We start from the raw sequence: 25,754 nt of genomic DNA, 5'->3' as shown, positions 1-25,754 counted from the left end.
CAGTTAAAGGAAACCCGTCATGGCTTCTCTGTGGCACATCCAACGAAGTTAACAGCCTCACTCCTCTGGTGCCCCGGAGTCGTGATTAAGTAAAGAAGAGCTACTTGAAATCAAGTACGGCAATGCCTGGCCAGTCAACCTGATAACCAAGATGGCTACTGAGTGACCAAGACAGGTGCAGTGGATGAGCTGAACAAAGGGATTCACACTCCAGGCAGGGGGCAGCAGGACAGCAGGACCTTTCACCACACTACTCACAAGTAGGTGTGATTTACAATCCACGAATGGTTTATTTCTGGAATTTTCCATTTAATATTTGCATGGAACCACCGGTAATCAAAACCATAGAAGGTGCTATTACAAAAAGAGTGCTATTACTACTACAGCACTACCGGACATTTCAAGTCAAAAAGCTTACGAGGAACAGAGATGACATTGTGTGATACAAGGTCAATCCATCAGGAAGGGCAGCGGGAGTTGGGGAAGACAGCGGATTAGAGGAAGGGCGCAGTTTCCAATTGCTCCACAGCTTGAGACTCAAGCAGCGGGAGAAGTATTACTTCTCAGCAAGGAGGGTGACTGAAGGAACTCACTGAAATTCAGCATTGGACAATGAAATAATCACAGAGACACAGAAGTTCAGAAGCTCTGAACACAGAGCAAGAAATAATATGTGGGCGACGTGCCAGTTTGGCTGGGAGTGGAGGGTGAGCGCACCAGTTACTGCAGACGGGGAGGGGAGCACAGGCAAGAAGAAAAACACGGGAATAACCTTGCCTTGGAGGAGCTGGAGAACAGAGAGGGAGGCTGATCTTAACTGACCCGGAGGAGATGGGCAAGCTGAAGATTGAAAAGAGCTCGGTCGTCCAGCGGGTGAGCAGAGAACTGAGGTGGGGACCATTTACAAGTGGCCACGTGGGAGCGTCCGGTGGCCCGAGTGAGGAGTTCACAGAAAACACTGTCAGCCTGTCCCAGCAAATGCCTGCCGTGGGGTCCGGGCAGTGCCTGGTCCAGCACCACAGAAAGGACCGTGGCGGGTGTGATCCAGGCTGGGAATACCAGGGGAGAGAGGAAGAAGCCCAAAACAGGGCGGGGGCCCATCCGCGCTCCCGGTGTGATCTTGGGAATCCACATTCGTGGCAGTGGGACCTGGGAGACTGCAGAGGGGGAGATTCCTGCTCTACAAGGGGAGGTCTCGAGAGAGCAGGCATCCCACAGAGGTCAGCGCCAGCCCAGCGAAGGGCACGGATCTCATCTCTCTGGAGTGAACACCTCCGGGTGAAGTTCCCAAGGACAGTCAGAACTGAACCCCGGCTGCTGCAGCTTCCCGTTTGCCCTCTGCAGCTGCCCCTCTCTTTGCGTTGACCAAAACCCCAATGGCCAGTGCGTCCCAGGCTGTCCTACCCCACACTGGGAGATGGGGGGCTGAGAGCGGCAGGCCTCGGCAGCCGGCAGCGTGGTGAGGGACACTAAGAGGTCAGATTTGACAGCTCCCACCCCTTGATCCACGGGTACAGAGTCCAGAAAGAAATGCAAAGAAGGGCTCAGCAGTGCAGGCAGTGACCTTCGTCCTCGGCAACAGTCCTGACCCCCTCAGCAGACACAGGCCCTTCATGTTCATTAAGAATCTTTTTCTTTTTTTCTGTTTTGGTGCTGGGCATTGAACCCAGGGCCTTATGCATGCCAGGCACTCTACCTACTGAACCCAGGGCCTTATGCATGCAAGGCAGGCACTCTACCTACTGAGCTATATCCCCCGGAGCCCGGGAGGGATAGAGGACTCTAGATAGGGCAGAGGGGTGGGAGGGGAAGGGGGCAGGGGGTTAGCAACGATGGAGGACTGTGATGGACGTCATTACCAAAGTTCACGTATGAAGACACGAATTGGTGTGAACATACTTTATACAACAGAGATATGGAAAGTAGTGCTCTATGTGTGTAATAAGAATTGTAATGCACTCTGCTGTCATGTATTTAAAAATTAAAATCTATTAAAAAAAAGAATGCTTTTCTTATCCCCTTCCTGTTTTGTTTTTTCTGTTCTCTGTGTCTGTGCGCATATATATATATATATATATATATATGTGTGTGTGTGTGTGTGTGTGTGTGTGTGTGTGTGTGTTGCTGCACTCACTGATTGGTTTGAGGACAGATGCAGATATGATTTTTCTTTCATTTTGATCATTTCTCAACTATTTATCACTTAGACTTAGTTTGATTTTACAGGGTAGAGTTTTTTGTAGACATGTGTTGGTGTGATTTTCTATTTATGTTTGTCCTTACCTTTGTTTTTCTGTTCTTCTTATTCTTTCTTCCCTCTCCTCCCTCTCTGATAACCACATTCTCTTTCCCTCTCTATTTACTTTATCACTTTTGGCTATTTCTCGCTCCTCTTCATCACCTGCTGCCTCTCTCCTACTTCCTCTCTGTTCACTTTTTAAATAGACCTTCCCCTGTCTTCCTACCTGATTTTCTCTTCTCTCTCTGAAGGAGCAGTACTTTTACTCTTAGAAGTAGTAGCTTATGTGATTCCTACCCCACCATGCATGTTGTTGGGGTTATTAATAGGGTGAACAGAGTTGACATGTGCTGTTTAATTCTAGATCTAGCTTTCTGCCTTTGATCTCTGTTTCCAGGATTAAATGTGGACTGACCACTCCTCTTTGGATGGACATTTGTGTTGTAGCTGTCAAAGTAGGTATCAGACATTTATTTTAAGGCTGCATATCGGTCGCTACCATTATTGCTGTGGCTTGCACCCCGCTGTTTTCTAAGAAGGGCTGGGAAGTGATTGGGATACTATAAGTTAGTCACAGGATAGAGACCCAAGACTAAGCTTCACTCGCATCTCAGCCAGGTGACAGTGAACCTCACTTTACACATGAACTAGCTCCAAAGGGGCTCCAAAAAGACTTCAAAACATAGAACAACCAAGTCCCAATTAGGAACAAGTAGATGGGGGCTCCAGGTCCCACTCCTGGACATCTACTCACCCAGCAAAACAAAGGGGAAGTCCCAACACAATAGCTCAGAGGAGCCCAGAGCATGGAAGCACCTCCCCAAAACATCAGCAGTTCTACAGCAGCAAACTAAGCCGAATGGAGGCTGAAATTCACACCCAAATCGTGATGAGCCTGGGTTGTGAGGCTAAAAGATACCAAGAACACAGGAATTAGGACAATAAAGAAAACCAAAGGACATATGCATGAAAGAGACAAGGAATTCATCTCAACATATGTGCAAGTCCAAGATCTCTGAAAACATGAGGAAACAGCCTCCACCCATGCACCCCCACCACCAAATTTACAATTCTACAACAAAGGAACCCACAGATATGGAAGTAAAAGAAATTGCAGAGACAGGCTATAAATTTGATTATTAAAATGTTCATTGGGCTAAAAGAATATTTAAGGAATAAATGGAGAGAGCAAATATGGCAGATAAAAGACCATTTCAATAAAGAATTAGAGATACTGAAAAGAAAATAATCAGAATTCCTGGAAATGAAAGACCCAGAGAATCTAATAAAAACTTCACTTGGAGGTGTCACCAACGAATTAGATCATGTAGAAAAATCAAACTTCAGGCCTTGAAAATAGAGTCTCTGAATTTGAACACTAAATATGTAATAAAAGGGAAAAAGACCATGCCCAGAATATGCAAGAACTCTGGAATGACACCAAGAGACCAAATTTAAGAGCCAGTTGGATAAAGGAGAGCATGGAGATACAGGCTAATGGCATTAAGAATATATTCATGAAATAATAGTAGAAAATTTTCCTAATCTTAGAAATGACCATCCACATGCAGAAGGACAAGATAAAATGGACCCTGCAAGACACATCATAATCAAAATGCTAAACATAGAAAATAAGGAAAGAATATGAAAACTGCAAGAGAAATACATTAGGTTCCATTTAGAGGCACACCAGTAAGGCTCATTTCTGACTTCTCAAACCCTAAAACCAAGGATGTCTAGAAATGAGTTATTCTGAGATCTGAAAGAAAACAATTGCCAACCAAGAGTGGCATATCCAGCAAAACTATCTTTCAGGATCAAGAGAGAAATAAAAAGTTTTCACAAAAAAGGATAAATTAAAAGAATTTATGACCACTCAGCCAGCACTACAAATAATAAAGATATACCAAGTAGAGAAAAAACTCATACACAAATGCAGAGCTCCCAAATGGATGAAGCAATCTAGAAGAGCAGCCAACTAAATAAAAACTAGGATTGAATTAAATATAAGAAACAAACCAAAATGGCAGGAAGTAAAAAAATCTATCCATAATAACACTGTGTGTATATGGCCTCAAGTCTCTAATACACAGATTGGCAGAATGGATTGTAAAACAAGGTCCAATTATATGCAGTTTGCAGGAGACTCATAGGCAAAGACATATTTATAGGCAAAGACATTCTCTGGTTGAAAGTCAAAAGGATGAAAGAAGGTAAAATGGAGTCTGAAAACAAGCAGGAATAGCTATTCTTATACCTGATAAAGTAGATTTTTCAAGCAAAAATAAATCAGAATATATAAAGAAGGTCACTACATATCGGTAAATGGAACAATCCAACCAGAAGATATAGCTTTATTTATGTCCAAATGTCAACGCACCTAATTACATTAAGAAATACTTCTCTGCAGGGTGCCGTGGCACACCCAGCCTCAGCAAAAGCGAGGTGCTAAGCAACTAAGCAAAATTAGAGATGAATTAAGAGATAGTACCACAGACAAAATCCAATGTGTCATTAAAAACTATTTTGAAAATTTATAATAAAATACAAAATAGGGCTGGGGATGTGGCTCAATCCTTGGCACCCCCCCCAAAAGAATACTTCTTGACATTAAATCCCAAATGGGCCCCAATAATAATCCTGGGTGATTTCAACATACCACTTTTACCAATATACTGGTCATCCAGATATGATATTTTATAAAGATATTCCAAATTAAATAAAACTATAAATCAAATGAACCTAACAGACACCTACAGAATATTTCAACTAAAAACAGCTGAATTCACATTCTTCTCATCATCTCACAGAACTTTTCTAAATACACCACACTTTAGATCTCAATGTAAGTCTTAGCAAATACAAAAAAAAATTGATATAATCTTGTGTATAATCTTGTGCATCTTATCAAGATCATAATGGAATGAAATTAGAAATCAACAGCAAGAAAAATAACAGAAATTACATAAATTCATAAAGATTGAACAACACTCTTTTAAATGAAGAATGGATCATAGGAAAAAATGAGCAAAGAAATAAAAAAAAATTCTTAGTAACAAATGAGCTCAGAGATAACACATATCAAAATCTCCAGGACTGAATGAAAGCAGTTCTAAGAGGAAAGTTTATAGAATTGAGTGCTTAAATTAAAAAAAAAAAAATCTCAAGTAAATAATTTAATGTTATACCTCAAGGCCCTGAAAAAGAACAAATTTATTCTAAAATCAGTATAAGACAAGAAATAACTAAGATAAAAGCCAAAATTAATGAAACTGAAAATTCAAAATACAAAGTTAAACAAAGAGTTGGTTCTTCAGAAAGATAAATAATATTTGCCGCAGTCTGGCTGGGCACAAAATCACGAGCCACTCACACCTTGTAGATTCAAACAGCAACTCTTTATTCCCAACTGTCACCAGCACTCTACACGCACGTTCTGGGGAAAATCCACCGGCACTCTACATCCCAAATACTCTCTCAATCCCCCGAGAACTCAACGGGAACTCAAGGAGCGGGCGGGCGCCTGAGGCAGCAGGATATGCCCTATTCCCAGCAGGAATCACCTTAAACCTGGAACTGCCCTAAACCTGGATCGCCCTAAACCCCAATCTGCCCTAAACCCTGATCCGCCCTGGTCCTTGAGCAAGGTCACCTTTCATGCAAAGTCACTGCAAATGACCTGGGTCCAAGGCAAGCCCATTTCCACAATGGAGAGTCCTCCCTCTAAGCAACATGGGGTAGGCTGACAAGGAAACTGCCATGCGTCATTCTTACTTAGCTATGGCTCTCAGCAAATATTGATGATTCTTTATCCAAACTAACTGAGAGGTGGGGGGAGGGAGAGAGAGAGAGAGAGAGAGAACCCCAATCAACAAAATTAGAGATGAATTAAGAGAGAGTACCACAGACAAAATCCAATGTATCTTTAAAAACTGTACTGGAAATAAACTGGAAAATCTAGAAGATACTGAAAAATTTCTAGACACATATAATCTAATCCAATTGAACCATGAAGATATAGAAAACCTAAACAGCAAAATCAAGCAATGTGATTGAAGAAACAATTAAAAGCCTTCTGAGAGATCCCTTAGAAAACTTGGAATGGAACCACCATTTGACCCAGCTATCAAGCTCCTTGGTTTATACCCAAAGTTGCTTAAAATCAGCATACTATAGTGACACAGCCACATCAATGTGTATAGCAGCACAATTCACAATAGCTAAATTATGGAACCAACCTAGATGCCCTTCAGTAGATGAATGGATAGGGAAACTGTGGTATATATACATACTGGAATATTTACTCAGCATTAAAAAAGAATAAAATCATGGCATTTGCAGGTAAATGGATGGAGTTGGAGAATATCGTGCTAAGTGAAGTTAGCCAATCCCAAAACACTAAAGGACGAATGTTTTCTCTGATAAGTGGATGCTGATCCATAATGGGGCGGTGTGGGAGCACGGAGGAATGGAGGAGCTTTGGATAAGGCAAAGGAGAGGGAAGGGAGGGGAGGAGCTTGGGGGTAGGAAAGATGGTAGAATGAGCTGGTCATCATTACCCTAAGTACATGTATGAAGACATGAATGGCGTGACTCTACTTTATGTACAACCAGAGAAATGAAAAATTGTGCTCCATATGTGTAATATGAATTGAAAGGCATTCTGCTGTCATGTATAACAAATTAGAACAAATAAATACATTTATTTATTAGTCAAGGAAAGAAAACTATAGACCAACATCCCATATGCAAACCAATCAATGCAATTCAGACTTAGGACAATAAATGTGGTACATACATACAATGAAGTTTCACTCAGCCATACATAAGCCATAAATAAGAAAGAAATCATGGTACTTTCTGGCAAATTAATGGAAATGGAGAACATCACACCAAGTGAAATAAACCAGACTCAGAGAGTCAAGGATCAAATATTTTCTCTTATTTGCAGAAATTAGGGGAAAATCAGTGGGGAGGAGGGGTTGGTTCCATGAAAATACAGAGAGGAAGTGTATTGGTGGGGGAGGGATGAGGGGTAGGAAAAGGAACTGCAGAATAAAATTAAACTGTGTGACATACATATACCACAGTAAATTTCACCTTTGTGTATACATATAAAGCACTAAAAAAAAAAACAACATTAAATAGCCAAGCATGGTAGCACACGCCTATAATCCCAGTGGCTCAGGAGGCTGAGGCAGGAGGATTGCGGGTTCAAAGCCAGCCTCAGCAAAAGCAAGGTGCTAAGCAACTCAGTGAGACCCTGTCTCTAAATAAAATACAAAATAGGGCTGGGGATGTTGCTCAGTGGTTGAGTGAGAGTGCCCTTGAGTTCAATCCCCAGTAACCACCCCCCACAAAAAAAAAAACAATAAACAAATAGAAAAAAGACCAGTAGAGTAGAGGTGGGGAATGGGGGAAAGGAGGAAGGGAGGAAAAGAGGACAGATCGGGGACTGAATGGAGAAAATTTTATTCCATGCATGTATGATTATGTCAAAATGAAACTTACTATTATGTGTAGCTACAATACACTAATAAAAATATTGAAAAAGAGAAGTACAGCTATTACAACATATGGGCACCTAATAACAATGCCAAAATACATAAAGAAAAAATTTGGAATTGAAAATAGAAATAGATAATTCAACAAAAAATAGGTGGAGATGCCAATACTCCATTAATGGATGGAATAAGTAAAAGAGGAGTTGACCATCACTGAAACAGCTAGACCCACAGGAGTCTACAGAACATGCCTCTCAATAGCAGCAGAATACACATTCTTCTCAAGCAAACATGAGGCATTCTCCAGGATACACCAGGTGTTAGGCCATGAAACAAGCCTTGATAAATTTGAAAGCAAGAGATTATCAAAATATGTTCTCTGAGCACAATGAATAAAATTAGAAATCAATGTTCCTCTTGCTCTGGGTCATTTATACATATGTGGAATTAAATGACACACCCACATATCACCATAAGCTAAAGACTAACTCATGCGGGGAAATAGAAAATATATTGAGATACAATGTACTGAAACTACAGGGTGCAGAGAAAGCCGTGCTCAGAGGAAAAGTCATGGCCGAGAATGCCTACATTAAAAAAGAAGAACGGTCCCAATTTCGTAGCCTAAAACCTCCCACCTCAAAAAAGAAAACAAAATCAAATCCAAACCAAGCACAAGGAAGGGAATAATGAAATTTAAAGTGTAAATTCATGAAAAGGGATAGAAGAACAGTGAAGAGGAACAAAACGACAGACTTTTGCTATACTGATCAAAAGAAAAAGAGAGCGAGCTCAAGTCCCTAAAATCAGCAATGTTTCACAAATGGTAAGTATGACAAGCACCTACTCCGAACAGCTGCAGGCCCACAAGTGAGACAGCCTAGACAAAATCGATTATTATTATCTAGAAAAATACAAAGTGAAGACCTAGAAGATAGGCTCCCGTGTGGCCTTGGCTACCCAGGGCTGGAACTCCAACCTACACCGACCTCCTTCAGCTGCTCGGCTGCTTTTTTCTTACCTGGTTGCAGGGTGGCACGGGGGCTCTCAGGCCTGCCCCAAGCCTGGCTGGGGGCTCTGGTCTGGGGGCTTGGCCTCCTCTAGAGTGCAGGTTGCTGGGCTGTGGCTGGCAGGTTGCGGAGGCCTTTGTCTTAGCTGGACTTTTTCTTCTAGGTAGGAGGGGAAGAGCATTCTTTTCTGCTTCCTACATCCTCAGCAGAAGCAGAACCCCCAGTCTAGCCCGTCTCAGGGGATGGTGGGTGGAGAGGAGGGTACGATGGCCAGAGACCCAGGCTGCACAGTCCCAGGCTGCTCCTTAAGTGAGGACCGGGGCCTGACCAGGGCAAGAGGGCCTGAGGGGGGACTCTTCAGAAAGACCACACTAATGGAAGGGGGGGTGCAGGCTGGACTGAGGGGAGGGAGAGTATCCGCAGGATGGCGGGAAGGGTTGAGGAGGGCTGGGATTCTAGGACAGTGACAGGGACACTCAGGGGAGGCTGCTGGCCTGGTGTTAGAGACCAAGAACAAGGAGCAGCACACGGGACACCCAGTGGAGCTGACAGGGGCCGGTCCTAAGCTGCAAGGAGGGGTATTCTGATATGATGCACCAATTAAAAATACAGGAAGCAGCGGCCCTGGGAACGGAAACAGGAAATCAAACTTTACGTATGTATGATTCTGTCAAAATGAACCAACTACTAACACAAATGTGATGCACCAACTAAAGAAAGAATAAGCCAGGAAGCCGTTGGCTGTCCATCACAGCCTGGCCATTTGGGGCTGATGATGGAGAGGTCACAGGTTGGCTTCCTGGGTTGTCACGAGAGGGGCCACCTCCCTCCTGCAGTCTGATCTACAGCAGGCTGGCTTTCTCTTGTGGGTGGGGCTGGCTTCCTGGGTCTGTCGCTGTGGGCTCAGGGTCAGGTGTCCTCACATGTGGTCCACATTGATGGATGGCAGACTCAGTCCTTCCTGGTCCTTCTCCATCAGGAAGGACACCATCCCGAGGACCATGGGCTGCTTCAGAACGATGCTAGTTTGTAGGCCTATGGATTCCCGTGGGACAAGACCCTTAGGTCAGAGTTGTGCTTTTAGGACTGAGCTCTGGCTGGGGAGTGAGATCAGCAAGCTCCCTGGGAACAAGGACCACAGGGCTGTGGCTGCAGGCCTGGGAGAGGCCGCAGCTTTGGGCCATGGGCACAGTGCCCTGTGGAGAAGCCCTGTGCCCATGGGCCCTGTGAGCTCCCTGCAAAAGGCCCCAGGCCCTCGGCACTGCCTTGTGGTGCTTGGTGGTCCCAGAGGCCAAGGCTGCACACACTCCCCGCCCCTTCCAGACTCTGATCTCTGTTTCTGTGCTGAGCACTCCCAAGCCCATCTGTAAATCGTATGCATTCTAAAAAATTCTGGCCACACCCTGAGGCTGGAGGCCTCTCCCCAGAGGCCAGGACTGTAGTACCCTGCCTCCTGTGTGGGGTCCTCATTTTCCCTCAAGCCTGCTGGGAGCTGCCTGCATCAACCAGGCCGGGGGAATTATCTGGGGGCTTGTGGAGGGGGGCAGGGTCTCTGCAAATGGACCAACCTAGGGGCAGGTGGAAGGCTAGAGCCTCCCAACCTCAACCCCCCACCCCCATTTGCCCTGCATTCAGCCACATGACTGTGCCCGGCTCCTGAGCTGGCCGTCTCCTGGCACTGTGCGTCTTTCTGCCCTGGCCCCGGGTGCAGCATCACAACTTGCGGAGGATCCAGTCTCAGGAAAAGCCACATGCCAGTAAGTCCAGTCACTGTCACTTTTCTACCTGCAGAACAAGTGACCCCTCCTACGGGCACTTGTGTGGCCTCCCCTTCCAGGACGCCTCCCCAGCCCAGGCACTGCCCACGAGGAACCCTGCAAACCTCAGCCACAGGCCCGGCTCCTGGCCACGGGGATGGGTGGGGGCCCTGCCTCCTGTGTGGGGTCCTCATTTGCAAAACGACAAAAGCCCTTGCTTCAGGACCTGCCCCTTCTCCACCCTGCCCTTCCCTCCAGCCACCTGGTTTCTGCTGGGTCCTGCTTATCCTGGTCTTCTCTCCATTCCTGCTGCTTCCTGCCTGCCCGCCCACTCCGTTCTGTCCACAGGCTTGTGACCCTTTCCTTCTAACCGAGTCCCCGTTTCCCTTCCAGTGTGGGGATTGTCCCCTCTGCTCTGTCCTCTCCCTCCAGCCCATCCCCCTGGTTCTGGTTCCCCTCCTGCAGGCAGTCCAGCAGGCCCCTGGCAGTAGCTGTGCTGGGCGCAGTGGAAACATCACGTCTGCAGCCCCCACCCCCAGCGCTCCCTGCCTGACCCAGACCCTTTCCCACCCAGCTTCCCGCCCATCCACAGAGAGGTCTGCAAGATTTCAGTGGCCGATGTCCCCCGCGCCTGCTGCCAGCTGTCCTCAGCACAGGCGCGTCCCGACTGCCATGTCCCAGGTGATGCTGCAGTTAGAGTGAGGAGGGGTCCCCGGGGCTTCTCCCACATCCTTGGGCAGGCAGCCTGAGCCTCCCTCTCCTGCCTGGGCCTTCCACCCTCTGTGGCCCACACACACGCACATGGGGACTTGTACCCTCCTGACCAGCACCACCCCCCATGCAGGGGTCACAGAGGTGGGGGTGCTCAGCAGGCACTTGAGAAAAAAATCTAGTACCTGATGCTTTCTCTTTCCTTCACTGTTGAGAAGAAACCTCTCTGGAAACCAAGGACACCTATTGTGGGAAGCCTTTCTCTGGTACCTCCAAGCCCAAGATGAGAGCCTCCCTGCAGAAGTCCGTCACCACTGACCCTGGGCAGGTTTGCCATCAGTACAGCGCAGGAGGGGCCCTGCTTTGTGGGTTGCCTAATGTTCCATTACAAGGATAAATTATTTTGTTCAACGACTTCTCTGCTAAAGAACTGTTTTCGTTTGTTTTTACGAAACCACTGCAGTGGACGTTCTTACCCACACGTCCCAGGCTCGTGTCTGTGGGAGTTTCCGTGGAGAGGATTCTTCCAAGCATTGTTGCCTGGTGAAGGAGTAAGTGCATTTTTAAATGTATCAGGCACTACCAAGGTGCCTTTGATTTGTCCTCTGAATCAGTTGTGCACACTCTAGCTGTGACATGAATTCCATTGAGTGACTTCCCACTGGAAGCAAAGCCACACCAAAGGAAACAGGAATACCCTGGAAGCCGGGTGACGTGTGCCCCAGAGGAACTGGGCTGTTGGATCAGCCTGGAGACTCAAATTTTGAAAGACTTCCCAGATGGAGTGACCCAAGTGTCGGAAAACTCATCAGAGATGAGCTCTTATCCCCTCCGTCCTCAGCCCCTTCAAGGTCCCCAAGACCAGCTGGTCAGATCCAGGCCCCAAGGCTCGGAGGGGCTATGGGACCAGGGCTGAGTCCAGACCAGAGACATGACTGATGCCCTCACAGAAGGCCAGGGTGACACTGGGGGGACTTGCGGCTGGAGGACTAAGTCTGCTTCTGGGAGTTTTCATTCCCTCCCTGGTTTGTGGGCAACATACGTCAACCCTGAATGCTCTCCTCTAAACAAGAAAGAAGAGTGGTCCTGTAGATGCCAAGAGTTGGCCTTTGTGCAACCTTTCCACAGAGCACATAAGACTGGAGGGTTCGTGGCAGGAGACGATGGCGCCCTGCCCCTCCACCCTGCCCTGCACCTGCCTTGCTGGCGTGCACACCCTCCCCTCTGCCTACCTGTCTCTCGGGTCTTCTGTCCTACTTAGTGCCTCTCCCCACTCATGATCCTGGAGCACAGTGGCTCCAGTCTGAAGGTGGGGTCTGGGGGTCGGGGGGCAACTCAGAAGGCCCTGGGCCTGGGGTAGGGCTTGCAGACATGGTGTCCAGAAAGGGACCAGGGACTTCCTTGCCTAGAGACAGGCTTCCCAAAGTGGCTGAGCTTTTCACCCATGGTGGTGTCTGAGCCAGGCTCCCCAAGTCCCAGCTGGGACAGCTCTCCAACTGAAGACAGCCACTCGCTTTTCAGAAAGGAAGACTGACCTTCGCGGAGCCCCAACCCCCGGCCCCAGAGGGGTCTCCGACCCCAGGCCTGACTCTATGTACCGGGATTGCCTCTGTGCTCCAAATGCCTGACTTTAGGTTCAAAGGGAGAAGCTGACCAGGAGGCAGGGGGAGTCCGGCAAACTAGAAGATTGCCTGGTTTGCTGGCCTTCGCAGCACCAGCCAGGCAGGAGAGATGGCTGTAAAAGGCCACATGTTGACCAGCCCAGGTGGCAGAGTGAGGCCTGAGTGGCCCCAGGTTGTCCTGGCTCTGCACAACTTCCTGGACCCAGGAGGGCTGCCTGCTTCCTGCACCAAAAGTTCTTGCTTCCCCCTCACCCAGAGCTCTGGACGTGGCATATGGGGACAGCGGCCAGGCCTGTGGCCAGCCCTCCCTGCTACACATTATTAGCAGCGCAGCCCCTGCAGGGGCCAGAAATTGGCTCAGCCTCCTGGGGGGAGATCCAATTTTCACCTGCGAAGTGGGAGGAGGGCGGTGCTCCTCTGACGCGCCAAGCCCCACCTCCAGCCCAGCTGCACCCCAAGGCTGCCATCTCCCAGCCCAGCTGAGCAGGTCGGGGCTGGTGGGGAGTGAGGCCCGGTGGGGCAGGCTCAGCTTGTCCCTGAAGTTCCTGGGGTGCACATGCCAACCTTCTGTGGGTCTCAGCTTCCACCTCTGAACATGAAGGGGCTGACAGACCTGCAAGCCCTGAAATCCGACCAGAGACCCCTGCCCTGCTTGTGCCAGCAGTCACTCAGTCAAAGTCCCGGGGCAGCTGCTGTAGGCCAGTATGACACCAGTGCTGGGTCTCAGGTGGCAGGCTGACCTGTCAGGTCTGACTGGAGCTGACCACCGCAAGTGACAGGGGATATCGGGGCAGGGGAAGGTGGAAGCCATGGGCGTTCTGAGAGGGGCATCTGGCCCAGGCCAGGGGCTCTCACTCATTCAACAAGCGCTTCTCGAGCACAGCTGTGCCTCAGAATCCAGGGAGGATGGGCTCTAGGACCCCCACAAACCCCAAATCCACAGGTGTGCAAGTCCTTGTATCAACCGGCGTAGTATTTGCATGAACCTACACATATGCTCCCAGACACTTCAAATCATCTCTAGACGACGTGAAACACCTAATACAATGTAAATGCTACATAAATAGTGGTTACATTGGGAATGAAGACAAGAAAAGCGTTGATACATGTTCTGTACAGATTCAATTTTTTTCCAAATATTTTCAGTCCTCAGCTGGTTGAATGGAGAAGGCGGAACTCACGTACCATGCATCAAGGTTCCTAGGCCAGACACGGCAGGGGACAGGCCCCGGCTCCTGGAGCCTCATCTGGGTGGGCTGTGCTTTGAGGCCGAGGCCGATGGAGGAGCTGTGGGAGGTGATTGGCACCCAGATGTGGAGTCTGAGCAGAGGATGGATGGGGGCTCTGGCAAGTGAAGAATTCTCTGGTTGGTTCACTGAAGTTTGGGATGGGGTGACTTGGGGTTTGGGGAGGATGTCCCCTTCCCTTTGACAGTGGAACTTGGTCTTCCCTTTGAGTGAGTGGGCTGGACTTGGTGACCTGCTTCTAATCAACTGCCCCCCTAGGGTGGTGGCAGTTTGTCTTGCCCACCAAGCCTATGAGGGCCAGATTGGGCAGCTCTCAGCTCCGTCTGTCTGTCTGTCTCTGAGTGGAAGGACAGAAGGAGGCTGGTGAGCATCCTCTCCCACAGGCCCTGCCTTCCAGGGCCTCGGTTTCCCTGCTGGAGAGTCAGGGGGAGAGCTGGCCTCTCCAGGCTGTTTTTCCACAAGTTTTATTAGTTGTGTGTTTGGGCTTGGTCAGCACATGGTTCCCGGCTCCCTTTCTATTTTGAGACTCCCTCTGTCTCTGGTGAATGCAATTTTCAAGTCTCTCCTATCATACTTTTTTTTTTAATGATATAGTCTTTCAAAGTAGCCTTCTATTTTTACTTTTCCTTTGGCAGGATAATTTCTGACCCTTTTCTCACCACCCAAGTCAATTTCCTTTGTTAATTTCCAAGCGTCTCCCTCCCACAGGGGCCTCACCTCTTGGTACTTAATTGATTTCTTCTATCACGTAATTCCAGAGTTTCGTCAATAAGCAATTTTAGGCCCATTGTCGATTTCTATTTTTTATACCATTTGATCTGCTCCGAGGCTGAGTACTTGGATTAGACACAAAATGAGATTTCATTATCTCTTAGATGCCAATTTTCCCTCTGGCCCCTTTCACTGAGGCAAGAATACTCTGGACTTTTTATACTCCCTTCTAATTAATTACTCTCTGTTTTTATTCATTTCCCTGACTTCAATCTTGTGAGTTAAAAGTGTAAATTAACACATGACCCCCTACTCCAAATTTATCTTAACTTTAGGGGATTTTCTAGGGGTCCACAGGCTCTTGGATGCCAGGTCCTCCTATAGACAGAGCCCATGCCCAGAGGGTCCTTTTATTTCACTGAGTGGGACTTTTCCTACCCCCAGCTCTGCTGATGCCCTCTGCCTGGGCGAGTGCCTTCTCTGGTTGCTGCTACCCAGTATACTTCTGGCCCAGAAGTCAAGAGGCCCAGGAGGGCTGGGACCAGCTGGGGCCCCAGGCAGCTGCCCACGTGGGCGGTGGGCGTGGGAGCCAGCCCTGGCTCTAGAAACCGGAGCCCCTGGTGGCTGGCTGTGGGCAGGCAGGCTTTGTTTGACGCAGTCAAGACCCTGCAGACAGACCCTGTTAGACATTTTTGCCACCTGGAGGAGAAACCTGTCAAAGCCATTCCCGGTTACTCTCAGCTCCTATCGACCGCCTCTGCCGCGGCCTCTCTGGAGAGGGATCCATTACCACCTGAGCAGGGAGAGCTGCACACCCAGGCTGCCACCGGTGCAGCCTGCTCTGTGACCCCGCCTGCCAGGAATCTCCGGGCGGGTGGAGCTTCGCTCCAAAGACAGTAGTGTCTATCTTGGGTGGGATGGGCGTGTGTCCTGCCGCTTTAAGGCCCGTGCCCCAGCAGCAGGAGGCCACATCAAGAGGCCGCAGCCCAGCACTAGCCAGGACACCCCTGGCTGCTGGTCCCCCAGCAGTTTCCTTCCTGTGTTGACTTTCTGTGAGATGAGCCAGGAGCCTGTGTGGAAAGGCCCCTGTACCACAGTGTCCCCATGAGGCCATTAAGAGCATGTGGCTGTAAAATCATCGTGTCAGTCCTTTTAAGAGGACTCTCAGGGGAAGAGGCCATCGGGCCCCCTGACCCTCTGGTTTGGCGCAGCTCATCATCATTTCACTCTGTAGATCAATGGTGCTTCTTTCTTCACCTTGGCTGCCAGGAAGCTCAGCAAACAGAACTTCAAGGCAAGCACTGTGAGCCCACACTGTGCCCCTGCCTGTGCCCCCTCTGCCTCCCCATCCCTCCCGGGCCTTGTTTGGCTAGCGTGGGACTCACTGCCTGGCTCCCTTACTGAGCGCCACCTTATACTGGTCACCGTGCGAGGAGCTGGGATCCTGGCATGACCAAGCGAGACGGTGCCGGGAGCCTGGAGCACGGTCTCTCTCACGTGTGCTGAGTTCTGGGCCAAGACCGAGAAAGGAAGGGGGCTAGAAACTGGCCTGGGCAGGGGCCACTGAAAGGGGTGGCAAAGTGGGGACCGTCCCAAGCTCAAGTTGAGGAGGCAGCATTTTAGCTGAGGTTTGTTTGACAGAGAGCTGGATGTGCCGTGCAGGGTGGCGAAGCCACATGCCCAGAAAGGACCTCAGATGTTCTGGGAACCACTGGGAGTTTCCTGCAACGGGAGCGGGGAGAAGAGGCCAGGAGGGACTTTGCAGACTGGCAGCCCCTGTGTTTTAGGGAACCTGTGTGGAACTTTCTGACTGCCTTCTCTGAAATAAATCTGAAACCAGCAAATGAGAGTGCAAATGAACCTTGACCTTCCATGAGAAGCTCGTCCACCTGGACCCTGCAGTGTGTGTGGGTGTGTGTGTGTGTGTGCGCACGTACACACGGACATTGACGACGTCTCCCGGGACCAGTGTTCCCTTCGTGGAGCAGGGCCCCCGGGCACTCCCTCGTGGCGTGGAGGGGATTAAATGAGCTAACGCCGACAGCAGCCTGAGAACAGGGCCTGGCCCATGGACGGGCTCCACGGGCGTCAGCTCTCGTTACTGTGGTGTGTACATTTGCCATGTGGGACTGGTTAGGGAGGGAGTGGGCCTGGACATGGTTACTGACACGATCGGTTGCATAAGATCTGAGGGCGCGTGTTTCTGTGGACATCTGGCAGGACATATATAATCTAATAAGAATCCATAACCTCTTTAAAGCTATGACGTGCTTCCCCAGCTAATCTCTCATCTGATTGGAGAATGACCTCAGCTTACGAGAACCCTCCTGCTGCGGGTGCCATGGTGGGGAGGGTCCCTCACCTCCTGCTGTGCAGGGTCCACACCCATTGGTTAAGGGAGGTGCTCGAGGGGGTCCAGCCTGGCGGGCAGCCCTGGAGGCCAGGGCTGGTCCGTGCTGGCTGTGTTGGGCCTCAGGGCTTCAACCACTGCCTTCGGGTTGGCTTCGGGAAGGGATCAAAGAGAAGGGAGGATTTTTGCCCTGCAGAGCTGGGCAGGTGAGGGGGGGGTTCCAAGGAATGACTTGCCATCACCTGGGGCCAATCCCTCAGCAGTGGACATGGTGGCCTCACCAGGGTGATTGTCCATCTCAGAATCTGTAGCCTGGCCTGGGAACCCCACCATGGATGAGGGCCAGCCGGGCTGCACCAGGGCAGGAGATCTGCTCTCCAGGCTGACTGCTGCCTGCCCACACCCGACAAGCCCCTTCACCCTGGGCCTCAGTTTCCCTATCTGGAAAATCACAAGAAGGAGATGAGAAGGTCCCCGAGACCCACTCAGTCTCTCGCGGCAATGAATGGCTGTGGGGCAGTTTGGACTCTCACAGACCCTGTCACCCCACACTGAGAACCAGGGGTCCCCAGGTCAGTTCGGCAGCTCAGGCCAGGTCTGCCCTTCCCTGGCACACGTGTGCAGGACCAAGTGGGCCCAGAGGCCCCAGCAAGAGGAGCTCGAGGTGGCCTCGCTTCCCGGAGCTATCGTCTCCAGGGCGCCGGGCCAACCTGGAGAGGGAGCAGGCCCGTCTCCTCGCATTCTCCCCGCTGCATTGGCGGCTAATTGACCACAGGACAGTATCTATGGCGCGTATACAGTAAACATGACTTCAGCCATCTGGAACCGTCTTCCTGCGAGCTGTCCATCACTCCATGGCCCCTGGCCAAGTGCTGGGAGGAAGTCCCCACTTGGGGGTGAAGGAGGCTCCCTCCTGGCCAGAGCCTCGCCCTGAGTTCCCCCGCTCAGCCTTTTGTCTCAGCCCAGCAGCAGGAAGCACAAGACAACGCCACAGCCTTCTGCTGAGGAGTCAGGGCTCCGAGAGGCAGGGTCACGCAGGTCACACAGGTCACACAGGTCACACAGGAACCATTACCGGACCTGGGTCTGCTCAAGCTCTACCGCCTCCTGTGCTTGTTTCCTGGGGCCGCAGCAAGACATGACCACCAACTCTGCTTAGAGCCCGAGAAGCGCATCCTCTCACTGTTCCGGAGGCCACGAGGCCAAAAGCAGAGGCCCCAGGAGGGGTCTTCTTGGGTCCGCCAGCTTCGGGTGGCTGCGGGTGCTCCTGGCCTACATCCCTTCAGCCTCTGCTTCTGCCTCCCCGTGGCCGCCGCTGTGCACGCGGGTCTCCTGGACAATGCTGACCACGGGGTCCGTGGCCACCCTAAATCCAGGACGACTTCATCCTGAGAGCCTTAGCTTAATGGCAACCTCGGAGACCCTATTTCCAAATAACGCCCTGCCACAGGACGGGGTTAGGACACAGGCACGGCTTCGTGGGACCCGCCGTCAGGCCCCTCCACCTCCCAACACAGCTTCCTGTCAGAGTCCCTGGACTGTGGGGAGAACTTGAGCGTCCCTGGAAGGGGCCCGGTGTGTGGGCTAAAAACAAAGCGGGCAGGACTGGGCGCCCAGCTCCCTGACTCCCACCCCCTCGGGCCTCTCCACTCCTCCCTCCCCCAGTGCCTGGTGATTCTGGTGCTGGCTACGGCAGGGATTCCAGAGGGGCTTCCCTGCAGTGGGGTTGGGTGACCTGACGGGCTGACACTCAGGGCAGGGACAGGGTCCTTGTGGTGGGCAGAGGTGCAGATAGGGTTAGGTGGGAGCTCAGCTCTCTTGGCCTCTCTCCCTTGGAGCCCTGTGACCATGGCCCTTGCTGTGGGTGAGGAGCCAGGACCTCCAGGCTGTGGAGCAGGACAGTTGGTGGGCACTGGAGAGTTGGCTTGGGGACCCTGGAGTCACTGTGTTAGTGCTGGGCCTAGACTTAATGGTGGCTTGGGAAGGAAGCCAGCCAATGGGCTGAGGGTGGGCACTTCAGGGAAGTGAGCAGCCTGTGGCTGGAGGGGACTCCCAGCAACCTTCAGGCTGCCCTGCCCCTCTAGACAGGGCCCCTGGCTGTGCCAGGGCAGATGAGCTCCTGCAGGTAGCCTGAGGACTGGTGACTTAGGAAGGCCCCCCGATACCACCATTGAGGCTGAGGGTGCTGTTCCGGGCACACCCACAGGTGCTGGAGAGGTTTTGTACTGGATCCAGGTGGCCAAGGCCAGCCTTGTCCATTTATGTGGACACCTGTGTGTGCCCATGCCTGCGTGGGGTGCGTGTGCATGTACCTCTGGGCCTCTGGGTATGGGTTGGGTGTCGGAGGTGTGTGTTTGGGGAGTTGCAGTGTCAGTCCCACTATTTCTCCAGGTGTCCAAGGGCTGAGGCTGAACCATGCCACCAAGAGGAGCAGCTGGACACTATCTGATAGTGGAAACTGGACCCAATTTGGCCAGTGCTGCTTGGACTGGGCCCTTGGTGTCCCTCACATGAAATCGTGTAAGACTGAGGATCTGTGTCGGGGAGTCCCTGCTGCAGACCCTTTCCATCAAATTGGTGTCCCTGACACTGACCGTGCTGAGTCACCTGGGACGAGACTGAGCGGACACAGAGGGACTGGGACTGGACCCGGAACTCTGCAGAAGCTGCAGGGCCTGTGGGCCTCACATGGGCTGACCTGGTCAGGAGGAGCGGCTCTGGATGGGCCCTCTCTAGAGCAGGAGTCCCTGGCTCTGGGCTCAGCCATGCTCACGGCACTCAGCTCCCGAAAGTGCCGAGCTGACTCCCCAGCCTCGAGAAGGATGAAGTCATGTCCCCGCCCTAGGGCCAGCCGGTCCTCATGTGCCCTCACGGTCTGCAGGCAACAGGCACCTAGGGCAGGTGTCAGGAAGCAAGTCCAGAGCAAAAGGCCTGGGGATTTGCTTGGGAGCAGCTGGAAGGTGGGGAGAGCTGAAGGGCTCAGCACAACAGGGTCAGGGGGTTGGTTTGGGGCACGTGGGACAAACACAAGCTCGTCCTCAATCCCAGGCCACAAGTGGGGTCTGTAGACTCGTGTGAACTCTGAGCTCCATCTGGGTTCCATGTCCGGGCCCTGCTTGGACACTGACCCTCCTGGCAGCATCTCAGGACCTCAGGGTCCCAGCCTGGGAGCCTGCAGAGGAAGACATGAGGTAATGGGGAGGAAGTGGCGTCCAGATGTGTGGGATGGTCAGCATCACGGGGCAGAGGCCCCAGGTCAGGCAGGAGCAGGGTTGTGCAAAGCCAGGGGCTCTCCGCAGCCTGGAGGGGAAGGGATGACGCCCGGCCGCTCTCCCTTCCAGGAGCTGATTCTGTGGGCTGGAATTACTTTCCTCCTGGGTCCCATGTGGTGGGAAGACATACAGTAAAGCATTCTTCAGTGAAGGCTGGGTGATCTGGAAGGTTTAAAGCACCCTGCGTGGGAGGCTGGCTCCAACACCGATGGGGACAGAGTTTCAAAACACCCCTTTGGTGGTGGTTGGGGGGAAGAAGGCTTTGGGGTTCAGGTGCAGGCTTCCAGAGGATTCGGAGGCCAGTGGTGGTGGGTGACCTGGGAAGACATCGGGAGCCTGGGGCTGTTCTCCTGTTTGTTTATTTTGTGGGGTTGCTTGGGATTCAATTTTCAAAATCGAAGTATAACATTCACAGTCAAGTACCTGACCCTTAGGCAAGCTGTTCGCGTCCACAGACCTCTGGAAGGTTCCCTGCCCCCTCCTGTGGACCCCTCCCGGGTGAGGACGCATCTGTCAATCACCACAGGCTCTGTGCCGCTAGGAGACACCGCCTGAGAAGGGCAGGCCAGGAGCCTCACCACGCTGCGCGTGCCAGGGCAGAGGCAGGGGCGGGAGAGGGTGAGACGACTGGCTTTTTTTCATCAGGAGCCATCCTTCAGCTCCCAGCCCACCCCTTCCATGAGGGCATCAACCCACTCCTGGGGGCAGACCCCTCATGGCCTGGTCACCTCGTACAGGCCACCTCTCAACACTGTGGCCTCAGGTATTGAGTCTCCAACACCTGAGCCCTGGGCGGTTCACGCCGTGGAAGGCGGCTCCGAGCGGGTGTGACGCCCACAGGAGGTGCACTCTTGCATCAGCCTCTTGAGCACAACAGTCGATCGGGAGGTGGGTGCTTGCTGTCCGAGCCCCGAGCTCCCCCTTGCCCTTACCGTGTAGTATTCTCGGCACGACTGTGGCGCAGCTGATTGGCCCTTGTTGCCATCAGGGCCACCTGGCCAGGGCTCTCCTGGCTCCTCACTGCCCAGTTTGTAACCCAAGACCCTCTCTGCCTTCCCTGCTTCCCGTTCTGAAGGGACCTGCAGCCTATGCCCAGCCCCCTCAGCCCTGGGCTCCACGGAGGCAGGGCCCCCACCTGGCCACCTGAGGCTGGTGCTGGCTGACCTGTCCCTGAAGGCCTTCCGGGCTCTGTGCTGGGTCTGAATCTGGAGCCCAGTCCACAGGCTCCAAGAGGAGGCCCTGGATGCGCATCCTATCCTCTCCAGGGGTTTCGGACAACAGCTGTATTGGGGAGGCTGGGCCCCAGGGTGCTTAAGACGGCAGAGGGCACCTGACTTCTGCAGCCGGTGGAGCCCTCTCACTTACTGACCAGCAAAGGCCTTCCAGCCCATTCCCAGGCCACCCCCTCAGAGCTGCGTTGGTCACTCACCAGCAGCCGTCCCCTCCCTCCAGTGGCTGTGGGCAGTGTGTGTGTGCATCGAGTGTTCACAGAGGGAGTGTCCTGGCCTTGTGGGAGCGGGCTCTGGGAGACAGTTGGATTTCTGAGGGGAGAGGCTAAGGAGGTCTCACAGCCTGCCGCCAACTCCCTCCCTGCCTCCCAGGCAAGCGCCCCAAGGGGCCCGTGTGGTCAGGGATGGGGCTCTCAGCAAACCTGGGCACTGCAGGCCGAGTATTTGATTTCTGCCGATGAAGAATTTAATGAGGGCTTTCAGAGGGGTCAGACGGTCCTGGGATGAATGGCTGATCCCGAAAATAGACTCCGCTGGCACTTGAGGCTGGAGAGGCTTAAATCAGAAATAGCCTTCAAAGAAGGGGGCCTGGGACCAGCCCGAAGCCCCTCGCTGAAGCCGGGGCTGTTCTCCAGGGAAACCGCCCTGCCCTGCCTGGCACAGACGTGGGCTCTTGCACGCTGGCCTGGCAGAGGCTGTCGCCGGCTCCCGGGGCAGTGGAAGGAGCTTTGGTGAGCACAGATCCCACCCAGAACCTGTGACCGCTGTCTCTGCCTGGGCCTCCCAAGCTGTTGCACCACGGTCCATGTCAGAAAGGCCCCTCTCGACCGACCGCGCCTCATCCCAAGCAGACAAGACCAGTCCCGGGCCTGGAGGGAATGTTCTAGATGGAGAGCATCACCTCTGACTCTCGGTGGTGTTAGAAACCAGTTTTAAACAGCAAGGAAGGCTTTATCCAGGACTGTTCTCAACAGGGTGAGAAATGGGACTCAATTCTGACCCCACAGACAGGAGGGGCCTTGGAGGCAACGGGCAGAGGGCCGGGGTCTGCTGATGGAAAGCTACTGCCACGGCTGAGCGTGTCCCCAGGGCTGCTGCGTTGGAACCTGAGTCCCAGGACAGCAGGCTTGAGAGGTGGGCCGTGAGGGCTGACCCGGTGATGACCTGGCCCTCAGGAAGGGGTTCATGCATCCTCTTGGCAGGGGGCAGCTTATCTCAAGAGCGGGTTTGTTATAAAGTGATCTGGGCCCGTCGTGCCCTCTCTTGCCACGTGGTGCCCTTTGCCGTGTTAAGACCCAGCAGAAAGGGCTCCCAGAGATGGCGCCATGCTCTCGAACTCCCCAGCCGCCAGGACCGTGAGCCAAATACACTTCTTTTCTTCCTGAGTTCTCAGCGGGCGGAGTTTGATTGCAGCAGCACAGAGTGGACTAAGACAATGACTAAGTCAGCGTCCATCAGTTCTGGAAGGCGGGGTTCCCAGGATGCTGCATTGCCAGGGTTCTTTGCTGAAACTGGGCTCCGCGGGCCTAGATGGATCCCTCCTGGAGAGGAGGACATGGGCAGTGGAGAGAAGTCCAGGCTGGGAGGGCGTTCTGGGCAGTGCAGGAAACAGCCTTGTTCTGGGCTTTCCCGGTGCCCCACCAGTGCTCTCGGATTCACTGACCGCGGGACCCCTGTCCTCCTTTGGTTCCCCTGGAACAGCTGATGAGGCCTGAGACGTCCATGAGCTTGTTGGACCGAGGGAAGGACAAAGGGAAAGCAGACGGTGAGCACATGAGCGGGAAACCAACCAGGGAGCCACTGTGGACTTCCATCCCCTGCCACGTCCCTGCTTCGCTGGGTGGCCCTGGCTCCTGCCCCTGGGGAACCAGCAGCCCTGTGAGTCTGCCCGTCACTCACCTGCCCCGTCCTGAGCACCGGGAGGGCTGCAGTGACCAACACAGGGGAAAGGTCATTGTTTGGGGTGACTGTCCCCAGAAGGTGATGTCCTGCCCAACAGGTCATCTCAGAGGGTCCTCAGGACATACAGGGATCAGGGGGACATTTGCTCTTCCCAGCAACAGAAGCGTTCCAGGTGATGGGCAGAGCTGCTGCTGGACACACTTCCTGGGCAGAGTCCCCATTTCGAGCCCTCCTGCTTCCAGGTGGGAGCCTCCTTGAGGGGCGTGAGTGTCCCACTGACCCCTTGCCTTCCACCTGCCAGCGTCATGTGGAGGACTCTGATGCCCTAGAGAAGGGCAGAGCCGAGAGACGGAGGGCGGGTGGCGGGGGTGCTGGGTCCCCGAGTTGCCCATCGAAGAGGGTCTCCTGCCAGCCAAACCAGAGGGTTTCCTTTTACTGTTGTTAGAACCTATTCTGGTTCCCTAACATGTCCTGGTGTGAACAGCCACATCCCTGAATACAGTGCATTTTTGAAACCCCGAGTCGGAGGGGTTCATCCCACCACATTGAGTGACCGGCCTCTCCCCGGTTCCCGAGGGCTGTCCCCCACGCTTCTTGGGATGGGGGTTGGCCAGTCCACTGCCAAGTCCCGAGGCCCACACAAGCCCTCCAAGGGGGTGATTTCCGAGCGGGCAGGGCCAGCCTTCCCTGGACGGTCCTTCCTGTGCTTCTATGCATCCCGAGGCTCATGGGCTCCTCTTTCTCCTTGTTTCTTCGTCTTTTGACTTTCACAGGAAAAAAAATTTCCCTGACAGCTAATTGCACCGATTTTTCTGAGACAGGCAGCGTCATTGGCTTCTCCTCTGGAAGCAGGTGTCCCTTGGCGTGGCTGTCCTCTCTGTCCTCCACCCGCCAGCTGCCCAGCGCACAGCCATCCCAAAGGCCTGGACTCTAAATGAGGACGCGATCCCCTTCAGAAAGTTCTGGAACACCGAGTGCTGCCTTTCCTTGGGGCTCTGGAGTGGGGGGAGGATAGAGACAAAGGGAAATTGCTGCCCCATCCGGAGCCTCGCCTCTGTCCCTCATGCTGGGCAACACTGGAAAGCCAGGAGCGGCCGAGAGACCACTTCAGAAGTGGGGACCTCAGAAGTGGGCAGAATGGATGGCTTGTACCTGCACCCCGTGGGCTGGGAGAGCTTGTTCATTGTGCAGATGAGAAATGTGGGCCAAGGGAGGTCAAGCCACGGAACCAAGACCTAGAGAGCAGTCACCTGGCCCAGGACGTGGGACACACATCCCACCGCCTGTCTCCCCTGATCCTGTCCCCGCCTACCGCCTTCAGGGGGATCTAGGCACAAGCCGATAAGGACCTCTGGTCCTGGAACCAGCGCCCTGAGACATCATGTCTTCATCCCCAAGACGGGAACCCCAAGGCCACCAAAGACAGGCCGTGCCAGCTTCGCCCACATGCCCTGAGCTTGTTCTGGGCTCAGGAAGCTCCAGGGCCACAGACCAGGCACCTGCCTCCTTCCCTCTTGGCTTAAGTAGGCCGAAGCTGGTCTCTGCCACAGGCAGACTTCCAGCTGAGACCCAGCCTTGGGGAGGCTCCCGGGGCTGCTCTTGTGTCCATGCCTGGGTCTAGCTGCACACAGCTGTGCGGGCAGAAGGGACTGGCTTGCTCAGGGCCCAGATCCGGGCACTTGGAAGGAATCCGGACCCGGCCAGAGTTCTTGTTTAGGCTTTGTGAGCAGGATGCCCAGAGACAGCAACAGACCTGCGGGGGCGGAGGCGGGGGGAACTAGGGGAGCCACGGCCTCCTGAGTGGCTCAGGGAGACCAGGGCGCGTTCACTTTCCAGGGGAGCCGTGGTTTGGCGAGTCTCTGGGCAGGCTCCCCGCAATCTCACCAAGACTGTCAACTTCTTTCACTGAAACAAAGTCTAAAGACTTTGTAGGCGAGAACTTCATGAAAATTTGACATTTGATAAGAAACTAATTTTGGTGTGTGGTTTTTTTTAATACTTTAAAACACCAAAGTAATAAACAACATCTATAAATGTCAAACGTTTCTATTTTGATTATGTTGCTTTGATTTTTATCAACTTTTTTTTTTATTAAAAATCCACTGTAAATGAAATAGAGAAGGGGAGATCGGCACAAGAAGATAAATTTTACAATTTATCGAGATGTAAGTGACAGCGTCTCATTTTTTTTCAGTACTGG

This window comes from Marmota monax, unplaced genomic scaffold (genome assembly GCF_021218885.2).
Source record: "Marmota monax isolate L192 unplaced genomic scaffold, Marmota_monax_Labrador192_F-V1.1 WCK01_AAM20220418_F8-fsc00183, whole genome shotgun sequence".
NCBI lineage: Eukaryota > Metazoa > Chordata > Mammalia > Rodentia > Sciuridae > Marmota > Marmota monax.
Note: the sequence above shows the minus strand (reverse complement) of the source record.